This window comes from Pristiophorus japonicus, chromosome 4, assembly GCF_044704955.1.
Source record: "Pristiophorus japonicus isolate sPriJap1 chromosome 4, sPriJap1.hap1, whole genome shotgun sequence".
NCBI classification, from domain to species: domain Eukaryota; kingdom Metazoa; phylum Chordata; class Chondrichthyes; family Pristiophoridae; genus Pristiophorus; species Pristiophorus japonicus.
Window position 1 is genome coordinate 87,654,002 of NC_091980.1, and position 24,745 is coordinate 87,678,746.

The following is a 24,745-nucleotide window of genomic DNA, read 5'->3' on the forward strand; positions in this document are numbered from 1 at the left end:
AGGATGAAATAGCAGTGCATTTGGAAAGCAGTGACAGGATCTGTCCAAGTCAGCATGGATTTATGAAAGGGAAATCATGCTTGACAAATCTTCTGGAATTTTTTGAGGATGTAATTACTCGAGTGGACAAGAGAGAACCAGTGAATGTGGTGTATTTGGACTTTCAAAAGGCTTTTGACAAGGTCCCGCACAAGAGATTGGTGTGCAAAGTCAAAGCACATGGTATTGGGGGTAATGAACTGACGTGGATAGAGAACTGGTTGGCAGACAGGAAGCGGAGAGTCGGGATAAATGGATCCTTTTCAGAATGGCAGGCAGTGACTAGTACAGTGCCGCAGGGCTCAGTGCTGGGACTCTAGCTCTTTACAATATACATTAACGATTTGGATGAAGGAATTGAGTGCAATATCTCCAAGTTTGCAAATGACACTAAACTGGGTGGCGGTGTGAGCTGTGAGGGGGACGCTAAGAGGCTGCAGGGTGACTTGGACAGGTTAGGTGAGTGGGCAAATGCATGGCAGATGCAGTATAATGTGGATAAATGTGAGGTTATCCATTTTGGGGGCAAAAACTCTAAGGCAGAATATTATCTGAATGGCGGCAGATTAGAAAAAGGGGAGAAGCAACGAGACCTGGGTGTCATGGTTCATCAGTCATTGAAGGTTGGCATGCAGGTACAGCAGGCAGTGAAGAAGGCAAATGGTATGTTAGCCTTCATAGCTAGTGGATTTGAGTATAGGAGTAGGGAGGCCTTACTGCAGTTGTACAGGGCCTTTGTGAGGCCTCACCTGGAATATTGTGTTCAGTTTTGGCCTCCTAATCTGAGGAAGGACGTTCTTGCTATTGAGCGAGTGCAGCGAAGGTTCACCAGACTGATTCCAGGGATGGTTGGACTGTCATATGAGGAAAGACTGGATCAACTGGGCCTTTATTCACTGGAGTTTAGAAGGATGAGAGGGGATCTCATAGAAACATATAAGATTCTGACGGGACTGGACAGGTTAGATGCGGGAAGAATGTTCCCGATGTTGGGGAGGTCCAGAACTAGGGGGCATAGTCTTAGGATAAGGGGTAGGCCATTTAGGACTGAGATGAGGAGAAACTTCTTCAGTCAGAGAGTTGTTAACCTGTGGAATTCCCTGCCGCAGAGAGTTGTTGATGCCAGTTCATTGGATATATTCAAGAGGGAGTTAGATATGGTCCTTACGGCTAAGGGGATCAAGGGGTATGGAGAGAAAGCAGGAAAGGGGTACTGAGGGAATGATCAGCCATGATCTTATTGAATGGCGGTGCTGGCTCGAAGGGCCGAATGGCCTACTCCTGCACCTATTTTCTATGTTTCTAAGCCAATGCTTCTTTCTCAACCATACTGTAGGCTCTTTCAGCCTTGGATAAACTTCTGGCTACATATGCAACCGGTTGCAGTTGGCCTGACGCATTAGCTTGCTGAAACATACAACCGACCCCGTATGACGACGCATCACATGCTAGTACTAAGCCTTTACATGGGTCATACAATACAAGTAACTTGTTAAAGCATAGCAGGTTTCTGGCCTTAAAATTAAAGGCTGTCTCTTGAGATTTACCCCAAACCCAGTTGTCATCCTTGCGTAGCAACAAATGCAAGGGTTTCAACAAAGTGCTCAACCATAGTAGAAAGTTACCAAAGTTGTTGAGGAGTCCCAGGAACGAAGACAGCTCCGTCACATTCTGTGGTCTGGGTGCATTCTTGATGGCCTCTGTCTTGGAGTCCATGGGTCTGATGCCGTCCGCCGCAATCTTTCTCCCCAAAAATTCAATCTCTGGCACCAGGAAAACACACTTGGAGCATTTCAGCCTGAGTCCCACTTTGTCCAGTTGCTTTAGAACCTCTTCCAGGTTGTGGAAGTGTTCGGTGGTGTTGCGACCAATGATCAAGATGTTGTTTTGGAACACCACAGTGCATGATTCAGCAGACTCTCCATGTTCCTCTGGAAGATGGCCGCCGTCGAGCGAATCCCAAAGGGGCATCTGTGGTACACGAACATGTTGTGCATGTTGACGCATGCCAACTTCTTTGATGTTTCAGCCAGCTCCTGTGTCACGTAAGCCAAGGTTAGGTATAGCTAGGTGAACGACTTTCTCCCTGCTAGCGTGCGAACAGGTCCTCCACTTTGGGTAACGGGTACTGGTCCTATAATGAGACTCGGTTGATCGTCACCTTGTAGTCCCCGCAGATTCTGACCGTCCCATCGCTCTTTAGTACCAGCACGATTGGACTGGCCCACTCGTTGAAATCAATTGGCGATATGATTCCCTCTCATTGAAGTCTGTCCAGCTTGATTTTGACTTTCTCTCACATCATGTATGGGACTGCTCGGGCCTTGTGATGAACGGGCCATGCCCCAGGAAGATGATGGCGCCTGTGAAGTTGTCGATGCCTGGCTCAAATAATGCCGGGAATTTGTTTAGCACCTGGGCGCACGGGGCGTCATCCACCGAGGACAGTGCTTTGATGTCGTTCCAGTTCCATCGGATCTTGCCTAGCCAGCTTCTGCCGAACAGCATTGAGCCTGGTACAATCCATAGCGGTAAATCATACACCCTTCCGTCATACGATACTTTCACTGCCGCACTGCCGATAACAGGTATGAGTTCTTTGGTGTAAGTATGCAGTGTAGTGTGAATTGGACTCAGTTTTGGCCTCTGTGCCTTGTTACTCTACAGTTTCTCAAAAGCCTTCTGGCTCATAATCGATTGACTCGCCCCCGTGTCCAATTCCATGGAAACTGGAATGGCGTTAAGTTTGACTTTTAACATTATCGGAGGGCTTTTGGTGGTGAAGGTGTGTACCCCATACACTTCCTCCTCATCCTCCGGTTGAGTTGCCTCTCCTGCTCGTTCAGCGTGATCCGCCCTGGATCGGTTGCTCTCTGCTGACTCTGCCACGTGGTGAGTCCCAGGTCGCTTGTACATTTGGTGGAGGTGCCCCATTGTTCCACAGCCTTTGCACACATAGTGCTTGAATCGGCATTGATGGGCTCTGTGACTGCCCCCGCAGCGCAAGCATTGCCTTAATGGATTCACCTTAGCACTCCCCAGTGGCCTCTGACTCATCCTTGGCCTGGCCTCTGCAGTCGTGTGGGCCCTACTATGTACAGTTCTGCCTGCTGAGGGCATTATTTTATGCACAGTACTTGCCGGTGAGCTTCAATTCTGTGATGATATCTGTTTCGTGCAGTCACTCGTGGATGTGAAGGCTTGGGCTATCGTGATGGCCTTGCTCAGATCTAAGGATTTGGCAGACAGTAGTTTGCGGAGAATGGCCTTGTGGCCAATTCCGAGCAAGAAAAAGTCCGCAACATTTCCCCCAAAGATCCTGCAAATTCGCACGGTCCCCCAAGGTGTCTTAGGTCAGCGACAAAGCTCGCCACGTTCTGGTCCTCGGAGCGATGGTGTGTGTAAAAGCGATACCTGGCCATTAAGACGTTCTCCTTCAGCTGGAGGTGTTCTCGAGTCAGTGCACACAGCTCTGTGTAAGTCTTGTCCGTTGTTTTGTCTGGGATCAGTAGATCTTTGAAGAGGCCATGTACCGACGATCCGCATGTGGTGAGGAGAATCGCCCTGCGGTTGGTCTCTGACTCAGCCATGTCCAGCTTGTTCGCCACGAAGTATTGGTCGAGACACTCAATGAAGGCTTCCCAATCATCACCCTCAGCAAATCTCTCAAGAATACCAATGGCAGCCATTTCCGCGTGAAAGCTCGTGATCTGTAACTCGTCGTCAGTTTAAGGTTCAGAATAACTCCATGAGACTGTGTTATAAGATCAAACCATTGAGACCTTGGTCTCTTTAATATAACTCCAAACCGAGGCAGCAGCGTGGGGGACTGCCTTTTATACCTGCTTGCTCCAAGGTACACAGGTGACCCATAGGTCTACCCACAGGTGTGCCCCGAGTGGCAAGTCTTACACACAGGTGAGGTTCACATACGTAACAGTAATGGTCGCTTTCAGACTGTCAATACTCACGGGAATCCTACCCAAGACATCAAGGAGTTGATGGCTGACCTGGATGCTCTCCCTGGACATTCCCACCATGTCCAGTTCCACATCTGCCTGTCTGTCAGCAGACCGACTTTGCCAACTCACTCTCTGAAGAGACGGCACGTGGGATTCAACTCCAGCACTGCGTTGCTGCAAGCCACTGGTCCCAGGAGCCGCGGAGTGGTCGAACCCGAGAACGTCACGTCGTCCTCAGAGGAGCTGAGTGCCGATGGTGGAGCAGGGGTTGAATGATGCTGCGCCGGAGTCAGCTCATTGGTATCCTCCTCTTCCTCCTCCGCCTCCTCCTCCAGACGATGGAGCGGTCCCTTGAGGGTTGCTGCGCCTGCGACTGGTCATCTGGAAGTAGAAAGCAACAGATGAGTGGAGGGGGCAGGGTGACATGAGGACGGTCGCATAGCACAGGCTCATTTGAAGGACCGCCGCTACTCCATTATATCTAGTCCAGAGGCTTTGCAGGACATTGCCCCAACCCAGCCCAGGGTGTGTGCAGGCCTTAGCCTCAGTATCCGAGCGGGGGTCAGTGCCCCCAGTGGCAGCTGCCTGACCTGTGATGCCGATGAGGCCTGCCACTCACTCATCGATGTCCGTGAGTGGCAGGATCTGAGGTGGACCGCCGCCTGTCCGCACCTGCTCGTGGCGATTATGAGACTTCTTGGCATGCAAAGATGAAAATGGAAATGGTTATAAGAGGGTCCATCTGCTCTTGTGGCACACACAGATAGCCACCAAAGCACTAACACCATACTGAATGTAATAGTGCACTCTGTTTAATGGCCTTGAAAGTTGCACATGGTTCATCAGGAGGACATTGAAGTGGGGAGCCATCTTATGAAATCTCAGAAAGCAATCTTAATAATGTTTAAAAATCATTCATGGCAAATAGGGTGCCGAACTAAGCCTACCTATGTGTCATGCATTTTAGGAGGCAATCCACAAAGTGCTGAGAGGCACCAACAGCATGAGAACAAATAGTGTGTCAGATTTATAATTGAGTAATGAAGGAGTGCATGAATTAAAACTCTAAAGACCCTTGTCAGATCATTAAACTTCTTTTGGTACTGTGTGCCAGTCCTGACCAGTATCTGAGGCAGAGACCACCACAGCGATTTCCAAATCCTTAAAAAAATTGATGGCAGTGGTCTAGATCCACCCCTTTGATGCAACTCCTGCCATTTTCTTTCCACAGGCCCCACGAGAGCTTGATTAGCCTCGTGGCTGAATTGCATGGCATGCTGTCTGGAACTGTCGTCTTCCATGATCAAAATCCAAATGTAAAATGACTGATTCAGCCCCGGTTGTACTGCACATGCATGCGGCCAAACCATGCATTAGTGTTTGTGACAGGCGACCAGACCAGGAAGGAAAAAAATTTTGCGCATGCGCAGAACGGACGTTTTTTTTAGCGCCGGAACTTTCGGCTCCAGCGCACAATCTGTGTGGTGCAACACCAGAGTTAATGCTAACGCTCCTCGTGAACTTTAATTTGGCAAATGTTGCTCGCTCTGGCGCTAAATTTTTGGCTCCGCCATGAATTGTGCCCGGAAATGGGCCTAAACATAAAAAGCCAGAAATCCAGTCCAAAGGCTTCCTTCGGACGGACGACTCTCACCCGAAAAATATTTACGAAAGTATCTGGTGGTCACGGAAGTACTTACGATTCCGTTCGGAGGCCTTTATTCGATACGCAGCGTATGGGAAGATGACTTCCCCGTACGGAGGGAAATGCTGGAGTCACGTGGGCCTGGACCAGCAATCACTATGTAGTATTCTCATTAATAAAAATGAGAACTCCATTTTTACGAGTTCCCATTACTATCAATGAGAAAACCCTCCTAAAGCAAGAAACACAGCATAATAAATAAAAAAACACCTCATATATTTAAAATTAATTAAAATTAAATGTAATTAAATGTTTTAGAAAAGGGGGCGCACCTGTTGGAGACCCAAGGGTCACCTGCACATAGAAACAAATAAAATAGGTGCAGGAGTAGGCCATTTGGCCCTTCGAGCCTGCACAACCATTCAATATGATTATGGCTGATCATTTTTGCAACTTTAGTAGCCCATTCCTGCTTTCTCTCCATACTCCCTGATCCCTTTAGCCATAAGGGCCGCATCTAACTCCCTTTTGAATATATCTAATGAACTGGCCTCAACAACTTTATGTGGTAAAGAATTTCACAGGTTAACAACTCTCTGAGTGAAGAAGTTTCTCCTCATCTCAGTCCTAAATGGCTTACCCCTCATCTTTAGACTGTGACCCCTGGTTCTGGACTTCCCCAACATCGGGAACATTCTTCCTGCATCTAACCTGTCCAATCCCGTCAGAATTTTATATGTTTCTATGAGATCCCCTCTCAATTTTCTAAATTCCAGTGAATATAAGCCTAGTCGATCCAGTCTTTCTCCATATGTCAGTTCTACCATCCCGGGATTCAGTCTGGTGAACCTTCGCTGCACTCCCTCAATATCAAGAACGTCCTTCCTCAGATTAGTAGACCAAAACTGTACACAATATTCAAGGTGTAGCCTCACCAAGGCCCTGTACAACTGCAGTAAGACCTCCCTGCTCCTATACTCAAATCCTCTTGCTATGAAGGCCAACATGCCATTTGCCTTCTTCACCGCCTGCAGTACCTGCTTGCCAACTTTCAATGACTGATGCACCATGACACCCAGGTCTTGTTGCATCTCCTCTTTTCCTAATCTGTCACCGTTCAGATAATATTCTGCCTTCCTGTTTTTGCCACCAAATTGGATAACCTCACATTTATCTACATTATACTGCATCTGCCATGCATTTTCCCACTCACCTAACCTGTCCAAGTTCCCCTGCAGCCTCTTAGCATCCTCCTCACTGCTCACACTGTCACCCACCTTATTGTCATTTGCAAACTTGGAGGTATTGCATTCAATTCCTTCGTCTAAATCATTAATGTATATTGTAAATAGCTGGGGTCCCAGCACTGAACCTTGCGGTATCCCACTCGTCACTGCCTGCCATTCTGAAAAGGACCCGTTTATTCCCACTCTTTGCTTCCTGTCCGTCAACCAGTTCTCTAACCCCGTCAATACATTACCCCCAATACCAAGTGCTTTAATTTTGCACACTAATCTCTTGTGTGGGACCTTGTCAAAAGCCTTTTGAAAGTCCAAATACACAACATTCATTGGTTCGCCCTTGTCCACTGTAATAGTTACATCCTCAAAAAATTCTAGAAAATTTGTCAAGCATGATTTCCCTTTCATAAACCCATGCTGGCTTGGACCGATCCTGTCACTGCTTTCCAAATGTGCTGCTATTACATCTTTAATAATTGATTCCAACATTTTCCCCACTACCGATGTCAGGCTAACTGGTCTATAATTCCCTGTTTTCTCACTCCCTCCTTTTTTAAAAAGTGGGGTTACATTAGCAACCCTCCAATCCATAGGAACTGATCCAGAGTCTATAGAATGTTGGAAAATGATCACCAATGCATCCACTATTTCTAGGGCCACTTCCTTAAGTACTCTGGGATGCAGAATATTAGGCCCTGGGGATTTATCGGCCTTCAATCCCATCAATTTCCCTAACACAATTTCCTGACTAATAAGGATTTCCTTTAGTTCCTCCTTCTTTCTAGACCCTTGGTCCCCTTGTATTTCTGGAAGAGCTACAGTACACGGACGCCGCTTGCGTCTGCGCATATACAGAGGCTAACTCTAAGTCATAGTCAACGTATTTACTGAGGCATACGAAAACATGGGCCTTACGCTAAACATCCGTAAGACAAAGGTCCTCTACCAGCCTGTCCTCACCGCACAGCACTGTTCCCAGTTATCAAGATTCACGGCGCGACCCTGGACAACGTGGACCATTTCCCATACCTCGAGAGCCTCTTATCAACAAGAGCAGATATTGACGACGAGAGTCAACGCTGCCTCCAGTGTGCCAGCACAGCCTTTGGCTGCCTGAGGAAAAGAGTGTTTGAAGACCAGGCCCTCAAATCCACCACCAAGCTCATGGTCTACAGGGCTGTAGTAATACCTGCCCTCTTGTATGGCTCAGAGACATGGGCCATATACAGTAGACACCTCAAGTCGCTGGAGAAATACCACCAATGATGTCTCCGCAAGATCCTACAAATCCCCTGGGAGGACAGATGCACCAACATTTGCGTCCTCGACCAGGCCAACATCCCCAGCATTGAAGCATTGACCACACTTGATCAGCTCCTCTGGGCAGGCCACATCGTTCGCATGTCAGACACGAGGCTCCCAAAGCAAGCACTTTACTCTGAACTCTTTTATGGCAAGCGAGCCAAAGGTGGGCAGAGGAAATGTTACAAGGACATCCTCAAAACCTCCTTGATAAAGTGCAACATCCCCACCGACACTTGGGAGTCCCTGGCCAAAGACCACCCTAAGTGTAGGAAGTGCATCCGGGAGGGCGCTGAGCACCTTAAGTCTCAACGCTGAGAGCGTGCATAAATCAAGCGCAGGCAGCGGAAAGTGTGTGCGGCAAACCTGTCCCACCCACCTCTTCCCTCAACGACTATCTGTCCCACCTGTGACAGGAATTGTGGCTCTCATATTGGACTATTCAGCCACCTAAGGGCTCATTTTTAGAGTGGAAGCAAGTCTTCCTCGATTCCGAGGGACTGCCTATGATGATGAATCTGAGGTATTGATTGTAAACAAAACAACATATTGCAACAAAATATCCAAGTGTTTATGTTCAATATCTGCGAAGTGCTAGCATTCTGTCCATGAGCAATATTTGCAATAATAAAATTGTGATTACCAGAATCTAGATTAATCAATGCATGATATAATATAAATTGGCTACTAAAATGTTGTCACTCTGCTCAATTGATATATTTACAATATGCTGGTTTTCAACATTTTGATTTTGATGTTGTGGCGGCAGAGACCGTGACGTTATCGGCGTGTGCATCGCCCTGGACCTGAACTTCGGTTCCGCCCGCTGCAGCATCGCTAGGCGAAAATACTGGCAGCTGCAGGAGCTGTTCATCGGGAAGCCAGGCACTTCGGGGGTGCTGCTTAAAGGCAAGGTGGCTGAGGTAAGTGAAAAAAACACTTTATTCATCGGTTTAAATTTTTTTTGTTGTTTTTTGCCCACGATCGATCAGCCCAGCATGCTGTTGGAGTGCATCTAAGGCTCAGTGGGTAGCAATCTCCCCTCTGAGACAGAAGGTTGTGGGTTCAAGTCCCACTCCAGGGACTTGAATAAAAAAAAAATCTAAGCTGACACTCCAGTGCAGTGCTGAGGGAGCGCTCTGAAGTGGATGTAAAAGATCCCATGGCACTATTTCGAAGAAGAGCAGGGGAGTTATTCCCGGTGTCCTGGCCTGTATTTATCCCTCAATCAACATAACAAAAAACAGATTATCTGTTTATTGTCATATTGCTGTTTGTGGGAGTTTGCTTGTGTGCAAATTGGCTACACTCCAAAAGTACTTAATTGGCTGTAAAGTGCTTTGAGACGTCCGGTGATCGTGAAAGGCGCTATATAAATCCAAGTCTTTCTTTTTCTTTCTTTCTTTCTACTGCAGTGCATTGGGCTGATCGGGCCGGATTGTGGCTGCCGAGGAAAAGCTAAGTTCCTCTTTTGTAGAGCCTGCAGCGATGGCCCTTCCCTTTAAGGGAGGGGAGGAGCCTTCCAACACAGCAGCGCTGCATGGCCCAGTGTGCAGCGCTGCACACCTACTGTCCCGCCTGCTGCCTCTTGCACTCCAGGAAGGAAGTGGAGTGTTTGATTTAGCGCTACACTTCCTTCTTGGATGCAAACATCGAATTTTTTTAAAGTTTAAAAACATTAGTGAATTAACATAAGAACATAAGAAATAGGAGCAAGAGTAGGCCATTTGGCCCCTCGAGCTGGCGGCGCTCCCGAATTTCTCCCCCAAAATATTTTATATATCCAGATGGGTCCTTGGTTTAACAACTCATTTAAAAATAGGGAGCAAACACAAAATAGTAATGAGGTGGAAATTCAATGCTTCACAAAAGAAAGTTAACATTTTCCTGTGTCTGAGAGACTGAGTTGGAAGGCAGGGCTTCCTTCCATTATCTTTACAATTGAGGTTTAAAGGCAGAAAATGAAGTGAGAACATCAATGGCAATTCATGTCATTATTCAGCAGATTAGCAACACTCCCAATGGCCTTCTGAGACAACTCCCACAGAAAGGTCTTCAAAGTATTTGCGTGCTCTGAATAACAATATGCCAGAACAGCTGAAAGGAGCATTGCTGATTTCACAACAATGCAGTGAATAGATTGACTAGAGACATTCTCAGCCCAGTCCAGTTGTGTAATATAATGTAGTGCTTTTATTTAAACAGGCTTGTTAAAGTAGTCACTCAGAGGAATTGTGTATGAGCGTGTTTACTGGTGGGCTCAATAATTCTAGCAAAGTATAGATGAGTAAACTACCTCTTTTTGATTGTTGATGTTTTTTCTAAAAATTGGTAAATATAAGAATTTCAACCTTTATTGAGTGAAACTGCTTTTTTTATGTCCACATTACACCAGTGTGACATTTTCTATTTGCTATACAAACTATCCTCATGACCATTCTGAGCTTATTAATTGGTTTAAACTAAAATGGCAGGGAGATGGGAATCTATGCAGGGAGGCAGAGGGAAATAAAAAGGGGGCAGAAGCAAAAGGTAGGAAGGAGAAAAGCAAGAGTGGAGAGCAGAGAAATCAAGGGCAAAAATCAAAAAGGGCCACATTACAACATAATTCTAAAAGGACAAAGAGTGTTAAAAAAACAAGCCTGAAGGCTCTGTGTCTCAATGCGAGGAGCATTCGTAATAAGATGGATGAATTGACTGCGCAGATAGCTCTTAATGGATATGATGTAATTGGGATTACGGAGCCATGGCTCCAAGGTGACCAAGGCTGGGAACTCAACACTCAGGGTTATTCAATATTCAGGAAGGACAGATAGGAAGAAAAAGAAGGTGGGGTAGCATTACTGGTTAAAGAGGAGATTAGCACAAAAGTAAGGAAGGACATTAGCGCAGATGATGTGGAATCTATATGGGTAGAGCTGCGAAACACCAAAGGGCAGAAAACGCTAGTGAGAGTTATGTATAGACCACCAAACAGTAGTAGTGAGATTGGGGATGGCATCAAACAGGGAATTAGGGACGCGTGCAATAAGGGTACAGCAGTTATCATGGGTGACTTTAATCTACATATTGATTGGGCTAACCAAACTGATAGCAATACTGTGGAGGAGGATTTTCTGGAGTGTATAAGGAATGGTTTTCTAGACCAATATGTCGAGGAACCAACTAGAGAGTAGGCCATCCTAGACTGGGTCTTATGTAATGAGAGAGGATTAATTAGCAATCTGGTTGTGCAGGGCTCCTTGGGGAGGAGTGACCATAATTTGGTAGAATTCTTCATTAAGATGGAGAGTGACACAGTTAATTCAGAGACTAGCGTCCTGAATTTAAAGAAAGGAAACTTCGATGGTATGAGACGTGAATTGGCTAGGATAGACTGGAGAATGATACTTAAAGGGTTGACGGTGGAGAGACAATGGCAGACATTTAAATATCACATGGATGAACTACAGCAATTGTACATCCCTGTGTGGCGTAAGAATAAAATTGGGAAGGTGGCTCAACCGTGGCTAACAAGGGAAATTAGGGATAGTGTTAAATCCAAGAAAGAGGCATATAAATTGGCCAGAAAAAGCAGCAAACCTGAGGACGGGGAGTCATTTAGAATTCAGCAGAGGAAGACTAAGGGTTTAATTAAGAGGGGGAAAATAGAGTATGATAGTAAGCTTGCAGGGAACATAAAAAGTGACTGCAAAAGCTTCTATAGATATGTGAAGAGAAAAAGATTAGTAAAGATTAATGTAAGTCCCTTGCAGTCAGAATCAGGTGAATTCATAATGGGGAACAAGAAAATGGCAGACCAATTGAACAAATACTTTGGTTCTGTCTTCACTAAGGAAGACACGAATAACCTCCCAAAATTACTAGGGAACCGAGGGTCTAGCGAGAAGGGTGAACTGAGGGAAATCCTTATTATTCAGGAAATGGTGTTAGGGAAACTGAAGGGACTGAAGGTCGATAAATCCCCAGGGCCTGCATCCCAGAGTACTTAAGGAAGTGGCCCTAGAAATAGTAGATGCATTGGTGATCATTCCATGGACACTGGTTCAGTTCCTATGGTTGGAGGGTAGCTAATGTAACCCCACTTTTTAAAAAAGGAGTAAGAGCGATAACAGGGAATTATAGACCGGTTAGCCTGACATTAGTGGTGGGGAAAATGCTAGAATCAATTATTAAAGATGTAATAGCAGTTCATTTGGAAAGCAGTGAAAGAATCGGTCCAAGTCAGCATGGATTTATGAAAGGGAAATCATGCTTGACAAATCATAGAAACATAGAAAATAGGTGCAGGAGTGGGCCAATAGGCCCTTCGAGCCTGCACCACCATTCAATAAGATCATGCCTGATCCTTCCCTCAGTACCCCTTTCCTGCTTTCTCTCCATACCCCTTGATCCCCTTAGCCGTAAGGGCCATATCTAACTCCCTCTTGAAAATATCCAATGAACTTGCATCAACAACTCTCTGCGGCAGGGAATTCCACAGGTTAACAACTCTCTGAGTGAAGAAGTTTCTCCTCATCTCAGTCCTAAATGGTCTACCCCTTATCCGAAGACTGTGTCCCCTGGTTCTGGACTTCCCCAACATCGGAAACATTCTACATGCATCTAACCTGTCCCGTCCCGTCAGAATTTTATATGTTTCTATGAGATCCCCTCTCATCCTTCTAAACTCCAATGTATAAAGGCCCAGTTGATCCAATCTCTCCTCATATGTCAGTCCTGCCATCCCTGGAATCAGTCTGGTGAACCTTTGCTGCACTCCCTCAATAGCAAGAACGTCCTTCCTCAGATTAGGAGACCAAAACTGAACACAATATTCCAGCTAAGGCCTCACCAAGGCCCTGTACAACTGCAGTAAGACCTCCCTGCTCCTATACTCAAATCCCCTAGCTATGAAGGCCAACATACCATTTGCCTTCTTCACCGCCTGCTGTACCTGTATGCCAACTTTCAATGACTGATAAACCATGACACCCAGGTCTTGTTGCACCTCCCCTTTTCCTAATTTGCTGCTATTCAGATAATATTCTATCTTTGCATTTTTGACCCCAAAGTGGATAACCTCACATTTATCCACATTATACTGCATCTGCCATGCATTTGCCCACTCACCTAACCTGTCCAAGTCACCCTACAACCTCATAGTGTCCCCCTCACAGCTCACACCACCACCCAGTTTAGTGTCATCTGCAAACTTGGAGATATTACACTCAATTCCTTCATCTAAATCATTGACGTATATTGTAAAGAGCTGGGGTCCCAGCACTGTGCCCTGCGGCACTCCACTAGTCACTGCCTGCCATTCTGAAAAGGATCCGTTTATCCCGACTCTCTGCTTCCTGTCAGCCAACCAGTTCTCTATCCACGTCAGCATATTACCCCCAATACCATGTGCTTTGATTTTGCACACCAATCTCTTGTGTGGGACCTTGTCAAAAGCCTTTTGAAACTCCAAATATACCACATCCATTGGTTCTCCCTTGTCCACTCTACTAGTTACATCGTCAAAAGATTCCAGAAGATTTGTCAAACATTTCTAGAGTTTTTTGAGGATGTAATGAGTAGAGTGGATAAGGGAGAACCAGTGGATGTGGTGTATTTGGACTTTCAAAAGGGGACCCCATCCAGGTAAGTCGCTGTGGAAATTAAAAAAAAAAAAATATTCACTTACTTTTTTTCTGGTTCTTCATACTTACCGTCGGGGACAGACCAGCCTCCAGCCAGCGGTCCACCCCTGTTCTGCCGTCGAGTCCTGCCGACGCCTGCCTGCAGCAATACGGGAGTTCGGTGGGCAGGAGGTCAGTTGTGGCACTCGGCCGTCCACTGACATCAGCGGATGGTTCCTGGCGGCTCTCTCCTCCTGCTAGCTCCAGGCCACCTCCAAAGTGGCACTGGGCGGATCTTCACCAGGAATGTCGGTGGCAGTGGGCGGTGAGCTGATGAATTTCGGCCTCATGGACTATGTACAGCAGGCACATCAAAACACTGGAGAAGTACTATCAACGCTGCCTCCGCAAGATCCTGAAAATCCATTGGCAGGATAGGAGCACGAACATTAGTGTTCTCGCTCAGGCCAATATCCCCAGCATCGAAGCATTGACCACGCTCGATCAGCTCTGCTAGATGGGCCACATCACTTGCATGCCTGACACAGACTCCCAAAACAAGTCCCACTCCAGAGACCTGAGCACAACCCTCTTCTCGATCTTCCTCGTTGCAATGCTCCACCTCCTACTCAACAAGCTCCGCACTGGAGTGGAACTAAACTACAGAACCAGTGGGAACCTGTTCAACCTTCGTCGTTTCCAGGCCAGATTCAAGACCGTCTCATCCTCTGTCGTCGAACTACAGTACGCGGACGACACTTGCAGCTGCGCACATTCAGTGACTGAACTCCAAGTCATAGTCAACATCTTCACTGAGGTGTACGAAAGCATGGGCCTTACACTAAACATCCGTAAGACAAAGGTCCTTCACCAACCTGACCCTGCCACACAGTCATCAAGATCCATGGCGCGGCCCTGGACAATGTGGACCATTTTCTATACCTCGGGAGTCTATTATCAGCAAGGGCAGACATCGACAACGAGGTTCAACACCACCTCCAGTGCGCCAGCGCAGCCGTTGGCCGCCTGAGGAAAAGAATGTTCGAAGATCAGGCCCTCAAATCTGGCACCAAGCTTATGGTCTACAGGGCTGTTGTAATACCTGCCCTCCTGTATGGCTCAGAGACGTGGACCATATACAGTAGACTCCTCAAATCGCTGGAGAAATACCACCAACGATGTCTCTACAAGATCCTGAAAATCTCCTGGGAGGACAGACGTACCAACATTAGCGTCCTCGATCAGGCCAACATCCCCAACATCGAAGCACTGACCACACTCGACCAGCTCTATTAGGTGGGCCACATTGTTCACATGCCTGACACAAGACTCCCAAAACAAGCGCTTTACTTGGAACTCCTACACGGCAAGCGAGCCCAAGGTGGGTAGAGGAAATATTTCAAGGACACCCTCAAAGCCTCCTTGATAAAGTGCAACATCCCCACCGACACCTGGGAGTCCCTGGCCAAAGATCGCTCGAAGTGGAGGAAGTGCATCCGGGAGGGCGCTGAGCGCCTCGAGTCTTATCAGCGAGAGCATACAGAAAACAAGCGCGGGCAGCAGAAGGAGCGTGCGGCAAACCAGTTCCACCCACCCTTTCCTTCAACGACTGTCTGTCCCACCTGTGACAGAGACTGTAATTCCCATATTGGACTGTTCAGTCACCTAAGAACTCGCTTTTAGAGTGGAAGCAAGTCTTCCTCGATTTCGAGGGACTGCCTATGATGATGATATTGTTACATTTAATGATGATGTTATATTCCTCTATTACTAAGTCTTTGTGTAACATATGGTCAATCTACCTCAGGCCATTGGTCATCACATCTTCTTCATCCCAACAACTGTTCCCTGACCCAACAACCATCACCATTTGAGATGATTATCATGGTACGCACAACATCCAGGTAGACTTTACAGAACCATTGCCAATGGCAAGTACATAGTAAACCTAAAAACAAGAGTTGAGCTAAAGTCAGTTATCAAGTGAAAAGCCAGATTACATTGTTCCTGCAATGTATGATGTCACCTGAATGCCCTCAATCATGTTAAAACCAAATGCCAGACCAGCCTAATGTACAGCTACATGTAGTTCTGATGTGCTGAAGCTATTTTACTTCAGCAATATATGATGCCAGTTCAGCAAGTTACAGCTTGACATGGAGGACAGCTCATACTACTGAACAACAGAGAGAAAAAACAAGCATCAGGTTAATGATTCTTTAAATGAACAAATAGAAAAATCGCTGGAGGGTATTAAAGGGAGCAGAAAATCATTTCTCTTGTTCAGCTGAGTGAGCCAACTGATATGCCACTTCTGATACAAGCGTTATTTGAAGTTCCTTTGTGTGTGAGGGGATTGATGCTAACCCTGATGCATGTTTTTTCTTATGATCGCTTAATGAGATTCTCTCACATTCAGCTTTGCAGGGCGGACACCACATCCCTATCAGAACACTTCTTATAATAAATCAAGCTTGCTCCACTAGACCTAAAGATATTACATCATCCGAAGCAAAATACATTAGCTGTCCTGAGTCAAATGTATTTTCTTCCTTCCAATCTCCAGGCAATTTCCTGTGAAGTATTCAGCTAGAACTAAAGGCAACACATCTATTCCATAATACTAAACTGGACATGCAAATCCCATTAACTCCAGAAAATGATGAATATACTTAAAAAGAGCTTTTTTCGCCTTCAAAATTTGAACTCGTTTTACATATAATATTCACCATTCACTTTATCTTTCATTTGCCAAATAGGCTTTGTAAATCAGCTGATATATAGGATGCATTTATTTTTGTATATATTAGACTATAACAAATATCTAATTTTCTTTTTAATACTCTTGTGGGTCACAAAATTTGGAAGTGAAAAACTTGGGGGAAATTTTTAATTTCCGCTTAGCGTAAACAGCATTGTAGCAGAGTTAAAATGAGGAGTTGGATTTACCACCCAATTCCTGCTCCGCTGCCATTTTTCACAGGGCCTTCCATTAGCCAATTGAGGCACCTGCCGGAATCAGGTGGGAGACCCATTAATCTACACATATCAGGGTCCTTATTTTAACTACCTGCTGGGCGAATCATGCGCCGTGGGCACTCTACTCAATAAAACCTGCTAGTACATCAGAAGAGATATGTGCTAAAATGATTTTTATGGGTCCAGGAGGAGCAGGAGAGTTAATGAGGCCCGCCCTGGTCCTTAGAATGGGCTGGGCCTCCCACCAGCCCCTGGAGAAGTGTCTTGCACATCAATATACCAGGCTTGTAAGCAAAGATGCACAATGTTATTAACAATGATGCAACTTATTAAAAACAGCTTTGAAAATGAAAGCATTTCCGTGGAACCCAATTCTTGGTAACTGTGAAACGGAATGTTCAGATCAGATTGCTCCTGGCTATCCCAGGGACTATGGTTGCCTAGAAACCAGAAGTGCAATGATGAACCTGTGATAAACATAGGAAATTGTTATGTCTGTCTGTACTTGTAAATGACTCCACGAGGCAATGTGTTGTACTCAAACTGTAGTGACCTTGGTCCTTTAGTTGTAACTCCAGAGTGAGGCAGCAGCATGCTGGCTACCCTTTTATACAGCCCCTGCCACCGGGGCAGGAACCCCCAGTCTCCACCAGTTGAACCCTCTAGTGGTGCAAGCATAGTATATACATAATGTAAACCTTATTGATAGTTCATCAGGTAAACAAGTCTCCATCTTATGCAACTATACAGTGACTACACAGAGAGTATATCTATAGTCTGCATATATAACAACACTCTCCCCCAAGTCCTTTGTGTCAATTACCTTTGCACAATGTGCTTTGGCTTAGCTCTCCCCAGACTTAAGTGCCAATAGCCCTTGCACCTTGGCTGTGCTTTGGCTTGGCTCTCTCCCTGTTAACCCCCAAGTCCTTTTGCCACAATGTTGAGTAGTGGTTACCAGTTTGGATGGTTCGATGATGCAGTGTGGGTTCTGAGTGTGATCCATGTGTGTGTCCATGGCTACATACATCCATTCCTCCCCCCCCACAGCGAGATCATGCAGCTGGCCCGTTACATTAACATACAGGATCAGACACAATACGATGTCTCCTCAAGATCCTACAAATCTCCTGGGAGGACAGGCGCACCAACATCAGCGTCCTCATTCAGGCTAATATCAAGCTAGTGTCACAAGCAGGGGTGTTGCACATCGGCTCGCCTCTTCCGGGCGGTAATGCTCTGTACCCCACTGAAACCAGCCCCGAAAACCCCGGTGGGGTGCTGGAAGCTGGCCGCCTGACGGAACAACTTACCGCTGCCATTGCCGCCCTTCCGGGGCTAAAACAGAGGCGGCAACAAGTGGAAAAAGCAGCCTGTAATTTCTAGTTGTGGTTTATGTGGAAACAATCCGGGGATGGTTGGTGGGGTGCGGGGAAGATAAAACAAGCACATTTGTTGCAAGCCATTATCCCATTGATTACCAAGGTCTGAGATTGCTAACATCTTGTTTTCTTGATTACTTCAAAAGAAACCAAGAGGTTCAACACAATTAACTATTCCAGTTCTATTCTGCTGAAGACTCCTGGGGCGAGATTTTCGGCTTTACTGATTTCGGGGCACAATACTACCTGGAAAAAGTTTGCGCCCTCGTCGGGAAATTTTGCCAAAAGAAAAGGTTCCATGATCGGGGGTGCTAAATCAGGCATTACACAAGGAACTTTATGCGCCCCAGCCAAAAGTTGCCATTTTGCGAATGCGAAGAAGCGTTTCAATTTTCCTGGGTGCAGTCGGTAATTTAAGGCGTGTCTGCTTCCTGCGTGCATGCTCAAATGGCCCGGCCCACTTCTGAGACTTTGGCAGAGATGCCGCAGCAAGAGAGCAGGTAGCGTGCCAGAAGATTCTCTGCAGAGGCTGCTGTGGCCTTAGTGCAGGCCTCACTGCAAGGAAGTGGTCTGCACTCCATCTGGTTGGGGGAGGGAGGCCATTGCCCAGTATTTTCAGGAGAATCTGGCGGGAGATCACACAGGAAGTGTCAGCGGCAGACACGGTGGCCAAAACTGGCACACAATGTGGCAAGAAGTTCAGCGACCTCACGAGGGTCATCAGGGAGAGTATCCTTCACATTTATGTAAGCCTGCCATGCTTCCAAGATCAATGTTACACACTCTGTCTTTGATGGAACTGCCCCTTCTCAATGTGTTGCAGGCCTTGGTGTGGGTTGTAGAATGCTGCAGAAAGTTGAAGGCTCACTTCTCCAGTCACTGCCTCTGCAGTCAGGATGCACGTACCCTCTTGTACCCTAATCATTGTCAAACCTCTTCGCACTCCACTCCCACTGCTGATATGCGTTTCATAAACATCACCCTAAGCTACTGTGCTACCTGCCTCTCACCTCCTCCCAATCTTTGAAAAACCTCAATCACCAGCCAAACAGATTGAAGACATTTGCACATCCACACAGTGGCAGTTATTGAACTATGGAAGGCACATGTGGCACAACAGGAGGTTAACCCTTACTGAACCCTTCTTATTGTTCTTACTGTAGGCCAAGCTCTCACACAACAGACGTGAGCAGTGACATACAGGAGGGGACAGCCTAAGCTGGTGGACCTAATGGATGTGGCACAACGAATCTCGGCCCTCATGGGAGTCCCAGTTCGGACAGTGGCCGAGGGCAACACTGAGACCCCTTCAGGTAGTGAGGGTATATAAATGGTATACGCGACTGATGCGACTTCATTGACCCCTGCTCGGAAGTGGCGTAGCCCCTTTTCATGTATCTGTTCAATGCCACCTTCCTACTATCAGCTTGCCTCCTCCCCTGCTGCTAACTATACGTCTGTTGTTTTCTGCTTGCAGATGACCAATCATAAGCATGACAGTCTTCTCGCGAGCCATCTACATCTGACCATGAGGGAGACGATGAGTGAGGGGATGAGAGTATTCTGCCTGAACCAGACAGCCCAGCAGCCGCCCTGTCTTCTAAAACTACATCTGGGGATGAAGCCGATTTCCCGGGGTTTGAGGACTCTGAGGCCCCTGGCTCCATTCGCCTACAGCAACATCGAGTTGGAGGGGAAGCTCGGAGGCCAGCTCCCCGGCAGGTGAGTCGGCACAGTGGTCCTGCTGAAGAACAGGCAGACTAGGACTTGGTGGCAATATCTAGGGAGAACACAGAGATGCACTGCAAGCTCATGGGTGCATTGGGTAGGATCCCCGAGAGCATAGACAAACTTGCTGCATGTTGTGGATGTTGCCTCATGCGCTGTCCCTGCAACTCAGGTCTCCAGCGAGGTCATCATTGCCCATTCATAGAGACAGGTGGCCTCCAGCAGGGACAGTGTCGTTCCAGATATCATGCGGTTGCTGACTGGTGCCATGCTCCATGGCTTCCCCACTGTCCAGTTGTGGTGACACATCGTGCTCCAGATGCTGAGGCCCAGCCCTGTCTGAGTGCCAGTGGCTCCCAAGAAATGGAAGGTGCTGTCCTTCCTCAGGATGATAGCATTCCGACTCCCACCGCTGACTCTCCCACCATGCACCATACATGGTTCACAATCGAGCCATCAGAGACTACTTCCACAGACCCAGGGCTGGTCCAGGGCGTCATCCTAGGCAGTCATACAACATCTGCATTGTCTTCCCCCCCTAACACAGCAGCCCTCTAGCAGCCTTGCTGTAGGCACTGAGACCTCCTAAGGAGGAGCAGCAGGCATGGGAGGGGGATGAAGTGAAGGCGGGTGGGGGGGGGGGGTGGTAAATGTCAGAGCAAGTCCCATTAAGGTGTGGGAAAAGCATGTGCAGATGCATTGCTATATTATGAATGCGCCTGGAAATAGTTTTTTAAGAATGCACTTGTTCTTCAGTTACTTGCAGCAGAACGCTGTTTATTATATCGTTTAGTTTTGTTGGTTTATTGTATCATTTGGTTTTGCTGGGGGGGGGATTGATTATTGGTTTCTTTTATAAAATTCTCACTTTGAGCCTTTGCCATTGGTGTTGTGTGTATCATTCCAAAGCTCAGCATAGATGTGCCTTTACGGTGGCAAATAGCGTGGCCACTATTAGATGCATCCCTCAACTTCCTCCATTCAAGCAAACCGGTCCATTATGAGCTGGCGATGTGTGGCTGCCTCCCCCGTGGATGGGTTGGCTGTGCAATCGGTGCCTTGCCAGGCTTCATTGCCCTCATGCTTCTGAGGTGGTCCTGCAATCCCCACTGGCAATACCTGGCCCCTCATGATGGCCAAGTTGTGTAGCATGCAGCACACCACAATGAATTCGTAAACCTGTTGAGGGGAATATTGAAGGCTGCCTCCAGAGCAGTCCAGGCACCAGAAGCGCTGCTTTGAGCACCCCAACAGTCCGTTTGATGATGTTGCGGGTGGCTGCATGGCTCTCATTGCAGCACTGCTCGGCTTCTGTGGTGTGCTTGCGGGGGGAGGTCATGAGCCAGGTGGCTAGGCCGTATCCTTTGTCACCGATCAGCCAGTCATGTCCTTCCCTTTGGTGCTGAAACATTCATGAGACACTGCTCTCACGGAAGATGAAAGCATCATGTGTGCTCCCTGGTTAGTGGGCATTCACTGCGAGGATGCGCTGCATTTGATCGCACACCAGCTGCACATTTAGGGAGTGGTAGCCCTTTTGGTTTCTGAATACCTCTGCTTTGTCGAATGGTGCTCGCAATGCAAAATGTGTGCAGTCAATGGTGCCACGAACCCTTGGGAAGCCCACAATTCTGCCAAATCCCACATACCCTCTCAATCTGGCTCTCCCTGCTCATTGTGAACTTTATGAAGTCCATTCTGTGGGTGTATGGAGCCTTTGTGATGTGGCAAATGCAGCGATGTGTGGAGTATTGAGAGATGCTGCATATGTCCCCTGCTGCTGCTTGGAAGGATCCAGAGGCATAGAAGGTAAGCGCCACAGTCACCTTCACTGCAGCAGTCCTGTTGGCGCTGGAAGGCTGTAGGTCTGCCTGTAGGAGCTGGCATATCTCTGACAGCACTTCCTTTCAGAAGCTCAGCCTTCTCACACACTGCTCCTCAGAGAGCTGGAGGTATGAGCGTTGGTGCCTGTAATCCCATGGGAGGTAAGGCCTCCTCCCCAGACAGCTTCTTGCTCTCCTCATCCTTGGCCCGACATGGCCAGTAGTCCTTCTTCTAGCTTGATGCCACCTTCCAATAGCAACCAGCATGATACGCTGGCAAACTAGTAATGCCCCCATTAAATTCTCTCACTGACCTTGTAAGGACTCTGTAATGCAGATAAAAGTGCTGTTTGCAAGTCAGAGCATCAAGCAGCATGCTGTGCACAAACGTTGCATTCAATGTGACCTGCGATGTAGGATCCTCATCCCTCCATTTAAGTATGCCTCCAATACTGCCTGCTGCATCCTGGGAACGCCTGGTTTTTCAGACATTTCCTGGAGCGGGCGTTTAATAAGGTGGTAGGGCCGAATTTTGCATCCAGGGCGCTAGCGCAGCGGTGCACGACGATTGACATCATGATAGAGGGTGGGACAGTAAGTTTTTGTGCCGCCCCAAACCATGAGCCGAATTTGCCGACCGGGCGTTAAAAGCTGGATGCCTGTCGTAACAGCTAGAAACACCACTCGGTCCCCGTCACAAACACGCTGCCTAGCCACTGACTCAGTCCCTCTCCCTGGCTTCTGCCTTGAAGCTGAACCAGACTGTTTACAAACTTGGCAGACTATTTGACTCTGAGCTGAGTATTCGATCACATATCCTCTCTATCACCAACTCCGCCTACTTCCACATGCATATCACCTGTCTCCACCATTCCCTCAGCTCATCTGCTGCTGAAACACTCATCAATGCCTTTGTTACCTCTAGATATTGCTATTCCAATGCTTTCCTGACCAGCCTCCCACCTTGCACCCTCCGTAAACTTGAGCTCATCCAAAACTCGCTCCAAGTTCTAGACTCTCCAACCAGAGACATCATGAAGGTAACAGGGTGATTTGATCGAAGTTTTCAAGATATTAAGGGGAACAGATAGAATAGATAGAGAGAAACTGTTTCCACTGTTTGGAGAGTCCAGGACTAGGGGAAATAGTGTTAAAAATTTAAGCCAGGCTTTTCAGGAATGAAATTCAGAAACACTTCTACACGCAAAGTTTGGTAGAAGTTTGGAACTCTTCCGCAAATGGCAATTGATGCCAGGTCAATCGTTAATTTTAAATCTGAGATTGATAGAATTTTGTTAACCAATGGTATTAAGGGATATGGGGCGAAGGCGGTTATATGGAGTTAGGTCGCAGTATTATGACCGCTTTGATTGGCGGAACAGGCTGAGGAGCTAATTGGCCTACTCCTGTTCCTATGTTCCTATATCAAATCTGCAGAATGTTGGCCATAGTTTAGTAGAAGATTCTGTAAATTACAGAATGATGATTCACTCATAGCAATTCGAGAGTTCTAAATTGATGATTACTTTCTGCTTGTGTTTGAAATTTTCTTGTCTACTTTATCTCCACTGACAAGTACAGCCACTGTCCTTCTACAAGGGGAAAGTAAGCTGGGTAAGGAAACATTTGAAACCAGAGTACTTCACATTTTACAGGTTGCATTATTTAGGTGATTAGCAGGCAACAATCTCATTAGAAAGTTAGGGCTGAATTTTTGGCATTTGAGATTTCGGGGTGGTAATGGCAGTGGGGCGATACTAATACCGCCTGGAACAGGTTTGTGCCCTCGTCTGCAAAATTCGTCAAAAAATTGAGGTTCCGTGATCAGGGGTGCACAACCAGGCATTACACAAGGATGTTTTAGCACCCCAGCCGAAAATCGCAGCGTTAAAAAAGTTTCATTCATTTAAGAAACTTTATTGTAGCTCAGTGCCCTGCAACATAACATTGTGTGGTTTTATTTTGGTGGGGGGAGTTTTTGTTAGTTTGTTGCAGTGAAATTTATGATTCATCCTTTGCCATTGGTGTCTTGTGCATCATTCCAATGTTCACCAGAGACATGCCTTTATGGGGGCACATAGCGTGTCCAGTATTAGCTCCATCCCTCAGTTTCCTCCATTTAGGAGAACCGGTCCATTATGAGCTGGCAAAGTGCGACTCTTGGTCTGCCAGCATTTCCACGCTGCCTCCCCCATGGATGGTGTGGCTATCCAATGGGGGCTTTGCCAGGCTCCTCTTCATCGTCCTCCTCCTAAGATGGCCATGCAATCCCCACTGTCAATGCCTGGCCCCTCATGATGGCCAAGTTGTGCAACATGCAGCACACCACAATGATTTTGAATACCTGTTGAGGGGAGTATTGAAGGCTGCCTCCAGAGCAGTCCAGGCATCAGTCTGCCTGTAGGCGATGGCATATCTCTGCCAGCACTTTTTTTCGGAAGTGCAGCCTTCTCATACATTGCTCATCAGAGTGCTGGAGGTATGAGCGTTGGTGCCTTTAAATGCTGTGGGAAAAAGCCCTCCTTCCCAGACGTCTTCGGCCTCTCCTCATCTGTGGGCCGACATGGCCAAGAGCCATTTTTCCAGCTTGATGCCACCTGGAGCATGGAGCATGATGCGCTGGTGAACTAGTAATACCCCCATTAAATGTTCTCACTCACTTTGTAAGGGCACTGTAATGGCAGATAAAAGTGCCGTTTACAATTTGGAGCTACATGCAATGTGATGTGCGCAACCATTGCAGTCAATGTGACCTGCGATGGAGGAGCTTCATCCCTCCATTTAAAAACACTGCCAATAATGCCTGCTGCACGTGGGGAATGCCTGGTTTTTCAGATGTTTCCTGGGGAGGGCGTTAAATGAGGTGTTAAGGCCGAATTTTGCATCGGGGCAATTGACGTCATGATCTCAGTGAAGCTAGAGGGTGGGACGATAAGTTTTTGTGCTGCCATAAGCCATGAGCCGAATTTGCCAGCTGAGCGGTAAAAGCTGGACGCCCAGCATAACCGCCCCTCTGGGGCTCTAACAGTGGCGTGAGT